The following is a 19,729-nucleotide window of genomic DNA, read 5'->3' on the forward strand; positions in this document are numbered from 1 at the left end:
AGATCTAAATACAAAGGGCATTTTGTGAGTAGTGAGTTGTAGATTGGCCAGAGCAGTAACTGGCTCAGTTACTGCAGAACAAAGGTCTTTGGTAAGAAATGGACCACATATCTTACATTAAATTAAAATATTACATTTCACAGAAATATGTTAAAAAGTATCTAGACTTATTGTGAAATAAATCTATACCTATAATTACACTTTAGTATGACTCATTTTTTTCTTATAGAAGTCTTTTGTCTCTTTTACCATTTTTTTCTGTATGTATGTAATGCACCTGTTTTCTCTAACTGCTTGTAAGATTATACTATCTTTGGTTTTGCGCATAGGAATTATGATGTGTTTTGGTGTGGTTGTTTTCATGTGCATGTGTGCGTGTGCATGTCTGGATGCATGTGTGCGTACTTTGGGTTTATCAAGCTTTTTAGTAATGTGGGTTTTATAATCATTATTTCTTCAAATAATTTTTCTGTCTCTCCCTCTTCCTTCTGAGACTAGAGAGCCCATGAAGTTGTTCACAGCTTACTAATGTCCTACTCATTTTTTGAAATCTTTTTCTTTCCTTGTGTTTCAGTTTGGATAATAGTATCTATTGTTATGCCTTTTGTTTATTAACCTTTTCTTATACAATGTGTAATCTGATGTTAATCACAAATACATTTTTTCAGGCATTTTGATTTTCATCTTGAGATCACTTTGGGAATGATTATATGTTTTCTGTCTCAACATTTCCAATATATTGAATACAGCTATAGCAACTGTATGGAGAGTTTGCTTAAAGACACATAACAAATTCATGGCAACCCAGAAATAGACTCTAGTTTTTTCAGCTCCTTTCACTTGGTCAAACTGTGAATTTGCCATGTATAGGTTTGACCCGGAGTCAACAAGTGTTCATGATTTATCTTATTCAAATAAGAGGTTCACAGTTTATAAGGAAATTTTTCTTTGACAAAGCAAACTTACCCGTGACAAAAGCACAAATTCTTCACACTGCAAAAATGTCAGAGAAGAATGGTATGAATAAGAAGATGAAAATAAGGCAGTTGATCTGAATGCACACTAGTCACATCTGGGATGTAGGCGTAACCAATTCAAGAGCTTAGGAGGATTAGTTCTGAGTTAACATTGCTTCATTGTGGCTACTGGATGGTGATGAACTCAGAATTATATGGGGAGCTGGATCCAGGGGGTAGGGTTAAAAAACATAAGATAACTAATCTCATTGTATCATATATATTGGAAGATGATACATTAATGATATTTAAAAATATAAAAAAATCTTTTAGCCTGACCAGGCGCTGGCACAGTGGATAGAGTGTCGGACTGGGATGCAGAGGACCCAGGTTCAAAACTCTGAGGTTGCCAGCTTGAGCATGGGCTCATCTGGTTTGAACAAGGTTCACCAGCTTGAGAGCAAGGTCACTGGCTTGAAGCCCAAGATCTCTGGCTTGACAAGGTGTCACTCACTCTGCGGTAGCCTCCCCTCCCCATCAAGGCACATATGAGAAAGCAATCAATGAACAACTAAGGTGCCACAACAAAGAATTGATGCTTCCTATCTCTCTCCCTTCCTGTCTGTCTGTCCCTATCTGTCCCTCTCTCTGTAACTCTTTCTGTCTCTGTCACACACAAAAAAATTCTTTTAAATTCTACCAGAAAGTAACAGTTATATGTGGTTATATATTATAACCACATGACCCAGCAAGTCTTCCTGTTTAAGCTAAGCCATAGGCTGAACATTAAAATGTCTAAAATTTGGTTCTAAAAAAAGATGAAAAGAGGAAGAATGAAAAACAATGCATCTTTTAAGATATACTGAGTCATGTGATTTCAAAACTGAATTATTCTTTTAGTAAGAAAAGAATATTTCTTCCATTTGTCCCACCCTATACAAAGTCCAGCTTTATTTAATCTGCATCTACCCTCAGCTACTGAACTAAGTAAAATAACCACATTGATTATACTAGAAAGTGTGTATGTGTGTGTGTGCACTTGTGTGTAGGGGTAATGGAAAAAATGGAGAAGTGAGGACTTGAAATTGATTCCTTTTTCCCTTATGCAGCTCGTTGTTGCACGAGACAACAATCCTGGCGTGCTTCAGAAGAGTTCCATTGAACTTAGAAAAATAAAAGTGATCATAGAAAACCTGAGAAGTTTGCACAGTGTAAATAATAACTGAGCTTCCTGTGAAAAAATGAAGTATGGCAAAAACATTCAAAGAGCACAATCCTCTGTGGATGCAAGACAAAAAATGTCAAGAAGAAAGATTTAAAAAGCAAACTTTATCTCACAACTGAATCCCCTTTTTTGTTTTTTATTGTCAGTCAGTGGTGCTGTTGTTGAAAGGAACCTGGTGAGCTGGTAGCAGTCCAGGAAGGGCAGGGCTTGGGAGCCCCGTGAGGAAAAAAAATAACTTCCAGGATATGATCTGAATGGAGTAGTGAGTGACTTTACAGGCAGCTAAGATATAAAAAGTTTAAACTGCGCACACATAGGGGCAATGTGTGCTGTTTCAACAGCTGGCAAAGTCAGGAAACACTCTGAAGGAAATGGAGCCGGGTGGTGGCCAGAAGTGAGCCAAGTCAGACATTGCCTAGATTTGAAGTTTCCCACAAGGCTTCAAATGGTCTGAGAGGAATATGTAGGGTAAGAACCAGAAGGGCCAGTGGATGAAAGATAGTTGCTTCTCTACAATGCATAAGAATGTCTTCTAATAATTTTTGTCATGATGAAAAGTCATGAAGCTCTGTGTGTGTGTGTTTTCATCTGGAAGAATGAGTTCCCACTATCATGGAAAAGGAAAACATATGCTGAAGATGAAATAACAATTTTGGCAACATAAACAGAGAGGCTAGAACTAATGGTTTCAGAATGTACTTGCTTTCTGCCACTCTAATCATTTCTAAAAACTCTTAGCTATTTTTCTTCTTGTATTCTGAGTAACAGATACATGAGAAGTGAACAAAGAGTTTGTGTGAAGAGAGGAAGAAATATGCTCCTGCCCTGCACCCCACAACCTCAACCATCCCATGAGATTCTTTTATGGTCTAATTTCCAATATCAATCCTTTTGTTAAGGGCATTTGTCTCCAAGTTAGATACAGCTGCAACCACCAACCCCTTGCCATGGCAATTATACCGATGTAGGCTTGGGGAAGTCAAAAGGCCCAGAAAGAAACTAGCACAATCTTATATATCTTCCATTTTACTTATAGATTTTTTAAAAAAATTTTACAGAAATATTTGTTTCTAAAGGAACTTGCTATTAACAACAGATTTTTTTTTCTAGCTAGTGTTTAATTTTTAGTGTGTGTGGAAGGTAGAAGAGTATGTGAGAGAGATCACAAATAAAAAATATGTGCATGTGGTTTAGTTGTATGCTGTTGCACTTATGGAGAACTGTAACCCTTCTCCGTGCAGCTGGTGTATGAATCTAGCCTTCAGACTCATCATATCAACATCAATCTGGCTCTCTGAGGATCTGGAACATATGGGTTTTTTTGTTTTTGGTTTTTGTTTTTTTGTATTTTTCTGAAGTTGGAAATGGGGAGACAGTCAGACAGACTCCCGCATGCGTGCAACTAGGATCCACCCGGCATCCCCACCAGGGGGCGATGCTCTGCCCATCTGGGGCATTGCTCTGTTGCAACCAGAGCCATTCTAGCTCCTGAGGCAGAGGCCATAGAGCCACCCCCATCGCCCGGGTCAACTTTGCTTTAATGGAGGCCTGGCTGCGGGAGGGGAAGAGGGAGACAGAGAGGAAGGAGAGGGGGAGGGGTGGAGAAGCAGATGGGCTCTTCTCCTGTGTGCCCTGGCCAGGAATCGAACCCGGGACTCCTGCACACCAGGCCGACGCTCTACTACTGAGTCAACTGACCAGGACCACATATGGTTTTTCTGAGAGTCTCTAAGCTAGTTTGTTCATTGTTCTATGATTTTTTTTACTAAGGTAGGTTTTTTCATTTTTTATTTGATGACACATAAAAAAACTGGCTGCCACAAATCACCTCTCATTTCTGCTAACCATGCCATCAGATGACATGTTCCAAAGACACAGGGACAATACAGTTTTATCATCACCAAACACAAAACTTTAGGAAATTATATACAGATCTGCTATAAAAATTTAAAATTTTCAGTGTTGGTTAAAAAAAAGCAATTGAAATAGGAAAGATAATAATGGACACATAGACAACCTGAAATCAAGCAGAGTTGGGAGACCTGTGCCATCTACCTCAGATTCTCTTAAATAAATGTATCAGTCAAATAGACAATTGCACTCTCCTAGGCACAATCAGTGACGCTATGCAAAACAGCAGCAGGCACATGAAATCAGTGCAAGGAGGGTAACGGGCAAGAGGACGAACGCTAGAACCAGAACCCCTGAGCTTTAAATTCCAAGCTCAAGTTTAACTGCTTTGTGCCTCCACAAGAAAATGAAAATTTTAACAGAAATATTTAAAACTTGCCTACCTTAGTGCAAGTCAACTTTAAACTCATCTTATAATATGAGTTCATGCATCATAAGACAAGAAGGGCAAAAATGGGGAAGCCCAGGTTGTAGATTTAAGCCATGCTGTTTGGGCGGCAAAAAAAAAGATATGTCAGTTAGGTCAATGTGTTGTTTCAAATATATGAAGGGTAAGGAAAAAGTAATAAATTTTCCATACAATAATCAGGGTTTTGTTATTCTTATTTGCTTATTTGTTCCCATAAAGATGTAAACACTGACAAATGTGTGAGTCCATATACACTGACATAAGGGAAAGATTTTGTACAGAAACAAAACACGGTGGTTGGGAATTTTTATCAAAGCAGTGTGCATACTACACCAATATCCATTGCATGGCCAGCTTCTAAATGTTGGTTTTCTCAGGGTGTTTAACAGATGTATTAAAGAGAAATACATTGTAAAAAGCATTCTAATCTTTTTTAACAATGTGAACAGTTTTTACTGTTTGCAAAAGAAAGTAGAATAGAGGAGGGAATGTGACAGCTCCCTGCTCCTGGGTAAGCTCTGTAGACTGTAGCAGCCCTCTGAAAGCTAAATCCTGATTTTTAATGGAAAAAATATTGAACACTTACTGTACTACACTAATGTTAATTTGGTAAGATTTCTTTCTTCCTCCCTTCCTTCCTTCCTTCCTTCCTTCCTTCCTTCCTTCCTTTCTTTCTTTCTTTCTTTCTTTCTTTCTTTCTTTCTTTCTTTCTTTCTTTCTTTCTTTCTTTCTTTCTTTCTTTCTTTCTTTCTTTCTTCTTTCAAGTGAGAGGAGGGTAGATAGACAGACTCCTGCATGCTCCCCAACCGGGATCTACTTGACAACCAAGTCTGGGGCTGATGCTCGAATCAACTGAGTTATTTTGAGCACCTGAGGCTGACATGCTTGGACCAGCTGAGCTTTCCTCAGCACCCAGGGCTGCTTCCTGAACCAATTAAACCACTGGCTGTGGGAGGAAATTAGAGAAAAGTAGATGGTCGCTTCTCAAGTATGTCCTGACTGGGGATCAAATACAAGACATCTACTCTCTGGGCCAATGCTCTATTCACTGAGCCAGCTGGCCAGGGCCAGTAAGATTTCCTCATTGGGATTAAATTGTCAGTTTCTTCTCCATGAAGAAAAATAATGTTTCAACAAAGAACAGATCTCTGAAACGATAAATCAGTCTTTAGAAGACATACTTTTTTTTTTAAAAGAATAAAATCTCAAGCAACTGCTACAGTGCAAACCTATTTTTTTTGTGTGTGGAAAAATAGCTGCAAAACAAATTAGTGGTTTGGAATAAAACTGATTATGAAAACTATGAGAAGTTTAAGATTAAATTTATAGTGTTTTGTGAGATTAAAAATGTTATCATCAACCATATTCCTTTACTAAATTCTTATATTTCTAAAGAAAATCAAAACTGACACATGAACAATTTTAGTAAACAGTTTGTGCCTGAAAGGTCTCCACCTAGTAGCTATGTACCATCTTTGGCAAAATACTAGACATTTATATTTAGGCCTTATCATGATCACCAAACCAGGAAAAACAACATTTTAAATTTTATACATGTATTCTTAAGAGACTAAATTTCCAAAATATTTTAATGTCAAATTATGTAATTGTTTGGAAGTTTTAATGTTATCAATATATATATTGTCCTCCAATTCAATTCAGACAAATTTCTGAAATAAACTCAATGCAATGAATTACATTCCAACGGAGTGACATTTTCCAACTGACTGAAATAGCTTGATAACATATTTCTCTTCATATTTGTCATTTAAAGTCATGTCTTTTTCATTTTAAAATATATATTTTATGCAGAAAAATTTACATAGATTTTCAGACAAAGTATATTTTAAAGACATCTTACTACAACATAGAAAATATAGTTAATAATATTGTAAAAACTATGTATGGTATCATATGGGTACTAGAAATATCAAAGGGAACATATTGTAAAGTATATGATTGTCTAACCACAACGCTGTACACCTAAAACTAATACAAAATAATATAAAATATAAATTGTAATTGAAAACATTTTTTTTAAAAATTTATTATCAGAATAAGTGATTTGGGCTCTGTCCTTAAATTTGTCCATTTTCTTCTCCCCAGAGGTTTCATTTACTCTCATCTCTCTCTCTTTTTTTTTTTTTTTTTTTGATTTTTCCGAAGCTGGAAACGGGGAGAGATAGAGTGACTCCCGCATGCGCCTGACCAGGATCCACCCAGCACACCCACCAGGGGGCGATGCTCTGCCCCTCCGGGGGGGGGGGGTCGCTCTGTTGCAACCAGAGCCACTCTAGCACCTGGAGCAGAGGCCAAGGAGCCATCCCCAGCGCCCGGGCCATCTTTGCTCCAGTGGAGCCTTGGCTGCGGGAGGGGAAGAGAGAGACAGAGAGGAAGGAGAAGGGGAGGGGTGGAGAAGCAGATGGGCGCTTCTCCTATGTTCCCTGGCCGGGAATCGAACCCGGGACTCCTGCACACCAGGTCGACTCTCTACCACTGAGCCAACCGGCCAGGGTCCTCATCTCTTAATAGAGGATCTTCAATATTAACTTTGAGAAAGATTTATATGAGCTTAGAGTTGCAAAAGTAAATGCCTATGAACAAAGTGACTTATTACTTATAATTAAAGCCAGCAATTTTTAACCTTTTTATCTCACAGCACATATAAACTAATTACTAAAATTCTGCAACACACAAAAAATTATTTATTTTTTTGCCGATCTGACCAAAAAAAAGTAATTTTGATTCATTCGTATTGCACAGCTAGTGTTGTGTTGGCTGTTGTCACCTGTTGTTGTTGTTTTTTTAATTTGACAATTTAAAGAAAAGAGGTCAGTGCCCCTGACTACATAGTCAGGTACTGCATGTTTTAAAAACTCCTGCGGCACACCCATATGCCATGACATACTGGTTGAAAATTGCTGATCTAAACCAACATACTCTGAAAATAACAAGGTGCTATAAATAATTATGTGGGGACAAAAAATATAAACTGATGTATGTACTCTTGTTGATCAATGTCACCCTGCTCAATTTAATTTTCTAAATAAAATTTTAAAAGAGAATTAAAAAATTAAAAATGAGTTCATCCTACATTTATAGACTGTTCATGAAAGAGCTCAAGATTAAGCAAAACAACACCTCAAGCAAGATAATAAGCTAATATATGGTCCTTATATTAGGAGAATAATGTGATGACGATGCTGGAGAGGCCAAGGTCCAACACATCCCTGCTAAGCAGCAAAAAACCAGGGCAACATTTTTTTAGAGACTTAAATTCTCTTGGTGAAATATCTAAATACTAAATATTTAAGTACTGACAACCACCTACATTACTCAAACAACATAAACACTTTTAGATGGCACATGCCAAGGAATCCTATTTATAAACTTTTGCATATGTTATTAATTTCAGATATAAATTGGTTACCCAGCAACTGCATTATCAATTAATTCATCAAATGTCAATCAGCGTATACTAAGTGAAAACTACCTAAGAAAGAGATTCTTATATTTTACCATGCTTCAGAATCATTAGGAAAACTTGATAAACACAGATTACAGGGCTCCAAATTCTAGTGTTATTGATTCAGTTTGTTTAAGGTGGAATATAAGAATTTGTGATTCAAACAAACTCCTAGATGATGCTGATGCTACTGATTTGAGCACCATACTTTGAGAACCACAAATAAAAATTTGCCCTTGCTTTAAAGGAAATGCTAATATTTTATGGTTAATTTATATATTCATTTATTTATCCATTCATTATTTATTTATTCAGTCACTAAACCTATCATGTCCCAGACACTACACTACAAAAAAAGAAAAGAAAAGTATTGAGTTTACTTTGCTGGTTTATAAATAATGATTTACTGAGGGCATTCTCAATCTGTTAATAGAGCAAATTTTCCCCATGAGATTCAGATACTAAATGATTTGGTAAGATCTTACAAATATTAGGCAATGAATCAAGCTCCAAAAACCACTTGTGACTTCCAAGTCATGTAACCTTAACAAATAAAATAATAGATGAGAGAATAAGAAAAACTTACAGAAAAGATTCATGGTTTGTTCATTTTTTTCCCTGAAAGTTTTGCTGTATACACATTAACAAGTCTAAACAGAAGTATTTAAAAAGTTTGAATGCTTTCAATGCTACTAAGAGTCTAGTAAAATAAATACATACACTGTATGAGTTAAATAAAAATTAGAAAATTATTTCATTAGTTAGGAAAAATAAAATTTTCAAAGCTAATTAAGATTATTAAATATTTGCTTTTTCTATTTATAAAAATAATTCTACAAGATACAGGAAATATGAATTTAAATTTGTTCTATATTTAACTCACAGAAACAACCACGATTAATATTTGGGTATTTACAGAATATTATTCTAAAAAAATTTAAAGATATTTCCCCCCAAAGCTATTTTATTATACGTACCACTTTTGAGCTGAATTTGTCTATTAAAAAAACTTATTTTCTAATACTGAAAATATTTGAGAAACAGGATAGTTAAATCAAAGGTATGTACTTTATAAAGTTTATGCCAATATAAAATCTCATCAGTAGAATATTAATGTACTTTACCCATCTTATTGACTAACGTGTAATATGGCCAACCTTTGTGGTGATGTACAATTTCAGAGACAAAAATTGGCGTTTCATTGTTTTGGTTAGTTAGTATTTCTTTAATTCCATCAGAGCTTAACTTTTTTATGCTATTCTTCTTTAACAGTTTTTTTTTTTTAGAAGGTGAGCAAACTCTATTAGTCTATTTTTTTTGTATTAAATTATGTATGTTCTTATGATTTTAAGCACCCTTTCTACATAAAGAACATAATAATTTTTCTTCCACTATGGGATAAATATTTCCCAAGTTGCCATTTTAATTTTATTTACTTGTCTCACAGGAATTATGGTATGTAATTTATCTATGCACAGTACCTTAATATTTACGGAAATATTTTAATTTTTTATTATTTATATTTTTATTACATTTTTATTATATTATTTATAATTTCCCTTAAAAAGATAAATTTTTTGAAGATAAGGACTGTGTTTTATGCTATTAAAAATTGTATATTCAAGACAAATACAAATAAATGTTAAACATATACTTGCCCTTTTTAAATGTATTAGTGATGAAAAGGGCCTCTAAATTGTAGCCACACATGTTTATAACAAATCCAATGTTTATTATTTTTCACCATATTTTTATAAAATAATACTCTCAAGTTGTCAATCTAGTACTACTGAATAATGTTCTATATTTAAAGAACATGTTCAAAAGTGGGAAGTAAGAAGAAACATTAGAAGTGGAAATGTTGTTTTTGTATGTTTAAATTAAGGTAAAAATGATGATATTTTCTGATGATGTTTTTTCTAGTTCCTGCTTACATTGTTAGGACAATTTGTTTTTATTTTTGTAGGAAATGTGTTTTAATATCTTAATATCTATGTTCTCAAAATTTCTTTTGTTTATGGCAGTGGTTTTTATATGTATAATATTTTTCTCAGTGACCTTTCTTATTTTTTAAAATTTATTATTTCCCAGGGAATCGAACCTGGGACTCCCGTACTCCAGGCCGACGCTCTACCACTGATCCAACCGACCAGGGCCTCTCAGTTACCTTTCTTATGTATCCAAAGAAGAAACCAATCTTTCTTGCAACTATTTACTGCCCCTTAAATTCCTGAATGCCTGATCAGGTGGTTGCGCAGTGGATAGAACGTCAGACTGGGACATGGAAGACCCAGGTTCAAAATCCCGAGGTTGCCAGCTTGAGTGCGGGCTCATTTGATTTGAGCAAAGCTCACCAGCTTGAGCCCAAAGTCACTGGCTCAAGCAAGGGGTCGCTCAGTCTGCTGTAGCCCCAGGTCAAGGCACATATGAGAAAGCAATCAATAAAGGTGCCACAACGAAGCATTGATGTTTCTCATCTCTTCCCCTTCCTGTCTGTCTGTCTATCCCTCTCTCTGACTCTCTCTGTCTCTGTCACACACACACACACACACACACACACACACACACACACACACATCCTGAGCACTGGACCATCTTTTTCTACCTGTAGTAGAAATAATGATAACAATCACATCCTTGATATTTTTTGTGTCATCATAGCCAAGGTGTCAGGGATTAGGATGGAGATGAATCTACTTCCGTCTCTGAAGGAAGGTTACACTGACAGTTGTCATCAGAATGCTTATGCTTCACTTACACTTTCAAAACTGGAGAAATCCTCATCTGAATATTGACATCATTGTATACATCATTCATCTTTAATGAGGAAGAAGGATGATACCAATAAAGGGTTATTTATGTATTAAAAAAACAGGCACGAGAAATAAAAATTATTGACATTAGAATATAAATAAAAATATCCAAATGTAGCTTGACAGAATCTGGATATTCTTTCCTTAAATGTTTTTAAAAACAAAGAAATTCACTGCTCAATACCAGTTCAAAGTCCACTGGTGGCAAAACTTGAGGCTTATTGTTCTTTATGAAGTAGCTGTCTGTCAAGTTTCAGGTTGTGACAGTGGGCTCTGTGGCACAACATGAATGATACCTCCTGGAACTAAAGAGTGTACAATATGCACAATTGTACTTGCTGGTTTTATAGACTAATAATAATCTTGACCCTTAGAATATACTTGGTAATTATTTTGATAAATTAAAGACTTTAGACTTATGTTAAAAATCATTCTGATTTTTATCATATTTAATAAGGAGTTTTAGTCTTAGATATAGGAAATAGATTAATCTTGTTTAGTCAGTTGTGCTTGGTAAATATTAGAATACAATTAATTTTATATATTTTTTAATTTATTGATTTCAGCAAGAAGAATGGAGAGAGAGAGAGAGAAAGAGAAAGAGAGAGAGAGAGAAAGACAAGAACACCAAACTGTTCCTGTATATGCCATAACCAGGAATCAAACCAACAACCTTAACACCTCAGGACAATAGTCTAAACACCTAAGCTACCCAGCCAGGGCGACATTTCTTTATCTTTAATTATTAAATTAACCCAAAGTCCAAATAATGAGCATTCAATGAAAATATAGTACAGTGATGAGATCATGAATTTCAGTCTCTGGAATAAAACTTGAGCTTAAACTCAGATTCTTTCACTTGGTCCTTTTTGGGGAAACACTATTAAAACCACAATGAGCACAAAAATAAGTTCTCATACACAACTGCCACCAACAAAATATAGTCTCTTCTTCCTCAAGCAAGGGAGGTTTGTTTGGTTAGGCAAGACAAGATTCTTGGGACTATGGATATTGGGTATGTAGTCTTTTTTCTTTCCTTCTCAACAATAAAAATGAGTATTGAACAATAGATAGTGACAACAGTGACTCTCTCAGCACCAGAGTTGTAATCTTGGATTAGCATCCAAGATATAAGTGTACTTCCTTATCTGCCAAAGAGAAAAGCCCTGTTTGACAGCTGTGCTTTTCGTGTATACAGCTATCCTCTGTGTTTTGAAAGTTCACGTTAGGCCGTTTGTCTTTTACAAAAAACCTGCATTAGTACCCGTTCTCACTAACCAAGAAAGACATCTGAAAAGAATTTGGCTTTTGTTTAAAAAAAAATGAAACTCAAAGCTAGTGTTACGCACTTGTTTTGAGCCTACAGAGAGGCAGGGAGCGCAAGAGCGGCCCCACCAAGCTGCCTCCCTGGGAAACCTCGCCAGCATCTCTCAGCATCAAGCTCTCAGAGCTTTGGACTGTGTCCATGAGCATCCATGCTTTATCTCAATTTATTTTGTGCATCCCTTAACAAACTGCGTCTCTACTTTACACCATTTCAACTTATGAAAGCTTTTATTGGAAGATTCTACATTTGAATCGTGAGGGAAACCTCTACTTCCAACCTTGTCTTGTTCCTGGAGAAAGAAATAATAATCAAGTCTCCGACCTGATGTCCAGTTTTTATTAATATATACAACACCCCTACTACACCCCACAACACACACACACACACACACACACACACACACACACACACACACACACACACTCTTTCTAGGAAGAAACAGAGGACAAGAATTGCTTTCCTGAGAACTAGACCGACACATGCATTCCGATGCACTAAAATACAGGAAGGGTAACCCCACACATGCTCACCATTGAGCTTGCGTTGAAGACCCTTCCCTCTCTTTACCAAGATGAGGGGAGAAGCAATTAAAAATGCAAGTTGGTTTTTTCTTTTAGTAGCCTCAGGAGACATGGGCAGCTGCCTCCACTGCCCCATACTTTTGCCAAATTTTTCCATTTCTTGAAAAAAAACCCTACAAACTTTCTTAAGGAAGGTGTCTTTGGTCTGAGACCTCATCAGTTGCCTCAACAAAGCATAAAAATTATATATCCTATTAACACATAATTTGTAGTTTAGTACCCCAAAATTTACCTCATCATTCCTGATCTCTACAGCTTTGAAGACACCCCCACTCCATATCCAAACCTCATCCACTTTCAGCCCAATGGAGTGTATGGTTGGGCAAAAGTCTCCGTTGAATACATTGCTTGATATATGTCATAAAAATTGAATATTTAATGGTTTGTATTCTAAATTAAGTAATAGCTCTTTGTGAATATATTTAACAACTGAGTCAAAATACAATATAAGCAATTTAAAAAGAGTCTTTAGAAATTGTGGTTTTGTAGCTGAACTGGTCCTTAGAATAATTTTTTGTTGTCTTTTAATTGTCTACCTTCTATATTTTTATCCAAATTGTTTTAAAGATAATTGCTACATTTGCTGCTTTAGAAGAAGTACTGCTTCTACTGCTTCTGATAATTTTCACTTTCAGAGCTGGACTAGGTGAACCCATATCAAAGAGTAACTGATCTAAATGGTTGCTTTATGACCATGTGAAATACAAATGATTGTTTTTTATTTTACCTGCATTAAATAAAATAGATCTTGTTTCTTTTAAAGAGAGTAATATTTTCATTTTGATTTTAGTACAATTATAGTGATATTATACATTACAGCTATTAAACTTTCCAGAGTCTAACTTGAAAATTGTGAGACCCTCTAAAAGGTCTTTTAAAAAAAATCAAACAACTGAGTTTAGAGTTTAATTTTATGTCACCTGGCTATACAGGCCTTTAACTGACATAGTTGGGTAAATATAGACCTAATAAATATCTCAACATACTCAAAAATAATAAAAAACTTTAGCCAGGAAATAAGTATAAGATGGTGATTTAGACTTCTATAAACATAGGTGGCTCAGGCATGTGCTATACTAGATATCATTTTTAACTTTTCCTAAAAAATTATAACTTCCTGATACAGGTTTATTACACTGAAAATTTGTAAGAGGTAATGTTATATGAATGACATATAATAATAACATGTAATAATATACTAAATAATGATGATGATATATAATGATAATGATATATTACAACACACCCTAAGTCCTTGCACAATGTTGTCAATCTTTTGCCCAAGCTATAGTCAACTGTTTTATTTTATAATGACTTTATTTTTAAATTTCCTTTACTTTCTGGTCTATGCCATTATTGTTAGAAATTTAGGATTGAAGGTCAGAACTGAAGATACTTCTTAACTTGGTCTCTGCCACTTTGTTATCAATAACAGCCTGGTAAATATTTTTTAAATTCTTCAGTGTCAATTTTCTAATTTATAAAGCACTGACTTTTGTCAACATAAGATAAGATTTTATAGCAAAGCAGAATTGCTTAGATTCAAATCCCAGTTCCGCTAGACATAAAGGAACTTACTTACTATCTCTGTACTTCATTTTTATACTACTGGTATATACAATGGAGATAATAATGTATCAAATTCATAAAAATAGTATTCAGATTTAAAAAGTTGTTTGTGAAATACTCAGTACCATGTTCCACTGGTAGTCAGCATTGTGCAAGTGTGAACTTTCATTATTATTTCTGCTTTCACTTTCTAATTCAATAGCAGAAAAGGCTGGAATAATGGATATTGCTTATAAGAGTGACTAGGCAGAAATGAGCTGTTTTGTTGAATTCTTAATTAGCCAGAAGCAGTTATTCTTACAGAGTTTTATAAGCACAAGTCATGACTTTATACCCCAGAAATTACTATTTAGAGCTGACTTCCTTCTCAACTATTCTAACTCTACTTTTCCTTAGAGAGCAGACTTAGAAATTATATTTAAGTTTTTTCTTTCTATTGTTTTAGAAATTTCCATCAGGATACATACTATTGCCACAATATATCTACCTAAAGGTGCATATAAAACTCTAATGTATATCTGCATTACTCCCCTTCTATAGTTGTCTTACTATTCTCCTTTCATTTAATACCTCAACCTCCAGAACTCACACAGTAAGCACCTATGGGTTCTATTGCTCACGACACTGTTTACTTAGCTTTTATCATATTTGCGCTCAGTAATTTTGAAGCCATTATAGTGCTTTGGACATCAATGCTCTTACTATAGATACAACTGAAGGAATTGTAAATTCTGTTTCACTGAAAATTTATTTGCTTCCAAATAAAAGTAATCATGGGTTGTTGAGCTAAAATATGGTTTTTATTTATTAAGCCTCTTGGTATAATCTTTAGCAGATATCTAACAAGGGAATATAAGTAGGACATACATATAATTGCAAGCTGCTTGACTGTCAGAACCATATAAGAACAGATGTTATTCTTTTCTGAAATTGTCTTGTTATTCTTTCTGAAACTGTCTTAAATGGAAAGTGCTGGTGGTCTGAGAGTGAAGCAGAACATATGGCTTCATAATTTATTTATTAGGGCTTGCTTAATGTAAAACTGTTTTTTTTTCTTTTTCCAATTTTGTTCCAGCTGAAAACTAATTGAGTCTGGCTTCATGAGCACATTTTGGAGCACATTTCTATTGCTAGCAATAGAAACCACCACAATTCATCAGAAAGCCCCACAATGTTGAAGCCAATGTCATTTTATACTTCATTTCTAAAATTTTGTGTGATCTCTGCTTTTTAATTTTGGGGTAAAATGTGCACAGAAGGTTTTAGTTTGTGCAAATATGTAGTAATTTCACCAGCAGTTCCTAGAAATTGGAAGGAAAAAGTAAAAACACAAAACAAGATTTTTTAGTGTGACAGACAAAATGCTAAAAGAATTCTTTCCATGATAAAGTAGAATTTATTAAAGCTCATATTATAGAACTAAGGAAAACAAAGAGACCTTAGAATGAAAGCTGACTCTTCCTAATAAAACTCTAAGTTGATAATACAAATAATACCGTTACATTGGGTTTGTTAACATAAGCCTGAGAGTATGTGGGTCTGTGACTAAATGTGTACTCTTTATGAAAGTTTGAAAATTGAAACCCAGACATTAAAGCTTCAATAAAATTATGTCAGGGTTGAATGGGCAGTGATATCTGAGAGTTACAAATATTTACTAAAGAAAAGTATTTTAAATATGGGTATTTAAAGATTCCAAAATGTTACTCTACAATACTGCTCATGGGGGCCCAAATACTTCTGATCAAGGTCCCACCACCAAAAAAAATCCAACATGCAAAGTTTACACAATTATTACTTCACAATAAAATTACATGACACTCAAGGAAAAAGTCCACTTGGGTAAAGAGATGGTAGAAACAAAGATAATGCATATAAATCTTTTGATATGTCAGAAGTATGTAAAAATATTTTTAGAAATATTAAGTTAAATTAAAAATTGACTTTCTTTGTAGCTATAAGAAAACACAATAATATTAAAAAGATAACTTTATTGAAGCAAAAAATTCACTTAATGAGCAAACAGCAAAATAGTAAAACTAAACAGCACTAAAAGCTGAACAGTTCTGAAAAAGGACTACAGCAAGAAAGAAGATGAAAGCAAAGAGTAAGGGATGCAGAAAATAAGAGAATTAGAAATTCTAATAAAATAGAAAAAAGATGGGAAATAACTTATTTAAAGAAATTATAAACGAGGATTTTCCAGATATGGTGAGTTAATGTGATTTCCCAGGCTCAAAATATACAACATATCATAAATAATATACACATTTTTTTTTTCAATGCAGACACAGAGCTGTGAAGTTATAAACAATAAAAATAAAAAAGTACATTTTTAAGGTAAGAAAGATATAACCTGTAAAGAAATAAAAATTGTAGTGACAATAGATTTCACAAGCAACAATGAAAACCACATAATTTAAAATTTATAGATATTTTCTCACAGCTCTTTTGTATGTTACTTTATGGCTTTTGGTCTTTGAAACATACTGTCCAGAGAATAAAAAGACAAGCCACAGATTGTAAGAAAATATTTGCAAAAGACATAGCTAATAAAGAACCGTTCTCCAAAACAAAGAACTCTTAACGTCTAACAAATAAGCGAACAACACAATTCAAAAATGGGCCAAAGACTTTAACAGACACCTCACCAAAGAAGATAAACAGAGGGCAACTAAGCATATGAAAAGATGTTTCATATAGTGTGTTATCAAGGAAATGCAAATTAAAACATCAACGAGACACCACTATACACTTATTTGAATGACGAAAATCGGAAACACTGACAACATTAAATTGCTGGCATGGTGTAGAACAGCAGAAACTCTCTTTCATTGCTGATGGGAATGCAGAATATTGCAGCCCCTATGGAAGACAGTTTGGCAGTTACTTACAAAAGTAAGCATACTTTCACCATCTGATCTAGCAATTCTACTTCTTGGTATTCATCCAAAAAAGTTGAGAACTTATGTTCACACACAAACATGCATGAGTTGTTTGTAGCAAATTTATTTATAATTTCTAAAAGATGGAAACAGCCAAGATGGTCTTCAATAGATGAAAAAATAAATAAACTCCAGACTATAGAGTTTTATTCAGCTCTACAAAAATGAGTTATCAAGTCATGAACAGGCATAAAGGAAACCTAAATGCTTTTTACTAAGTGAAATAAGAAAACCGGGGAAGGCTACATACTATGTGATTCTAACTATTTGATATTCTGAAAAAAGCAAAACTGTGGAGACAGTAAAAAGGTCAGTGGTTGACAGAAGTTAGGTGAAGAAGAAATGAATAGGCAAAATACAGAATCTGTATGCAGTGAAACTACTCTGTATGATACTATAATGGTGGATACATTTTATATAATTATAAATGTATATGCTTATATATGCATGCCAAGTTTATATATAAAATACAATCCATTATTTAGTGAATTATCTTAAAAAATAAACTTGGTTATATTTATACTGCTTAAAATTTTTCAGAGATCTCCCATATCTTTTGGTTGAAGTTATAAACCCTTATATACTGCTCACAAAAATTACGGGTATTTCAAAACGAATATGAAGCAATAAAATATCTCCTAAGTTTTATGAGCAGATATTTACATAAATGGGTCTTAAAGTTCCAGGTTGAGATTTTTCAAAATATAAAATATATTTCCATTTTTTTCAGCATAGTAATCATATTTTTTTCTATTTTTTAAAATAGAAGTACAAACCATACTAATGGGAATGATTGATAAAATTAGTTTACCTTTGGTTTAAATTGTTCAAGGAATAACATGTAATTCTGTTCTTGTTAAAAAGATTGTGGCTCTGGTCAGGTGGCTCAGTAGATGGAGTGTCATCTCATGCACCAAGGCTGTGGATTCCATCCTGGTGAGGGCTCATATGAGAACCAACCAACTAGTGGATGTCTAAATGGAACAACTAAGTGGAACAACACATTGATGTCTTTCTCTCAAAAATCAATAAAGAAACTTTTTTTTTAATTTTGATATCTAGTATTTCTAAATTTTATATCCTTAAGTAAGATAATGAACAGGAAGCAAGGAAGATAATTTTTACTTTCCCACTGCTCAGGTAGTAGTCTTTCGGGACACAGACCACATATATAAAATGGAATTTGTTCTTCTCTCTCTTTCTCTCCCTTTTTTCTTCCTCCTCTCTATCTCTTAATAATTCTTATACATTATTTTAAATATTTTTGCTATTAACATTTAATATAGAAATTCTGATCTATATCCATTTATTATTTTGAATTTAATGATTTCTTTGTACCTTCTTAGTCCATCCATTTATTTATTTATTTGTTTATTTGTTTATTTATTTATTTAAATTATTTGAGAGAGAGACACACACAGAAACATTGCTCTATTTTTGTATGTGCCCTGACCAGGGATCAAACCCACAACCCTTGGGTATTTGAACATGCTCTAATATCCAAACTATCTGGCCAGGGCCTCATTCTTATATTTTGACTTATTAGTAAGTGAACGTTTAATTGTTTAGAAAATTAGTTTATAAAATTCTTTAAAAATACCCAACTCTTTTCTCCTAGAGAAAAAGAACAATGTTAACAGGCAATATGTACTCTGTCTTTTCCAGCTGAAATAAACATATGGAATTCCAGAGGTATTTCAAGTGTAAAGAAATCAATTTAACTCATAATATGCAGTCATGCATTTCAGTTTGATTTATTCATTTGTTAGCTCTCCCAGAACAGACAGGAGCCATGTGCTCTGTTTATTTGTTTGTTTATTTTTTTTATTTGTTTCTAACTTTGACTGCATAGTAATTAAAAAAAATAAATAGACATGTTTATTAATTGGTTCATGGGAATAAGCGAACCAACTATAGAAAAGTATTGTTTAGAAAAACAATAATTCTTTTAAGAATTATTTTAAAATTCTATTTATTTATGTTTCATAGGTTTCTGTTTTTCCTAATGTTGTTATTCTAAGTATAATATGCATGAATTTAAGTCATATAATTTTATTCTACCATAAACTTCTACCATAGGAACAATTCCAATTTTTGCCTTTCTTTCTTTGAGTTCTTTTAAGCAATAAATATTCCAAGATATATTACCTAGGATTAGTTTACTTGTATGTAATGTATATAATAATGTATGGTAACTGAATTTATAAAACATTTATACACTTTATAAAGTTGTTTAATCAACTAGAAATGAGTGATTTAATATGATGTATCAGTAGGTTATTGGATTGTTATATTAATGACTATCACAAGAAAAGTGACTATACATTATTCACTGTAACATAAGACTGTTGCTTTGAGAACCACCTACAATCTTAATCTTGAATACTTATTTCTTATATCTCCGTTTTAGTTTTCAAAGTAAAGTGTCATGTGTTTGCATTTAAAATGGTATCTGAGAAACTGTCTTATAATTTTTTTTAGGTTAATGTGAGATAATCAAATTAAAACTACCACATTTTCTAAAAGA

This window comes from Saccopteryx leptura, chromosome 5, assembly GCF_036850995.1.
Source record: "Saccopteryx leptura isolate mSacLep1 chromosome 5, mSacLep1_pri_phased_curated, whole genome shotgun sequence".
Taxonomy (NCBI): Eukaryota; Metazoa; Chordata; class Mammalia; order Chiroptera; family Emballonuridae; genus Saccopteryx; species Saccopteryx leptura.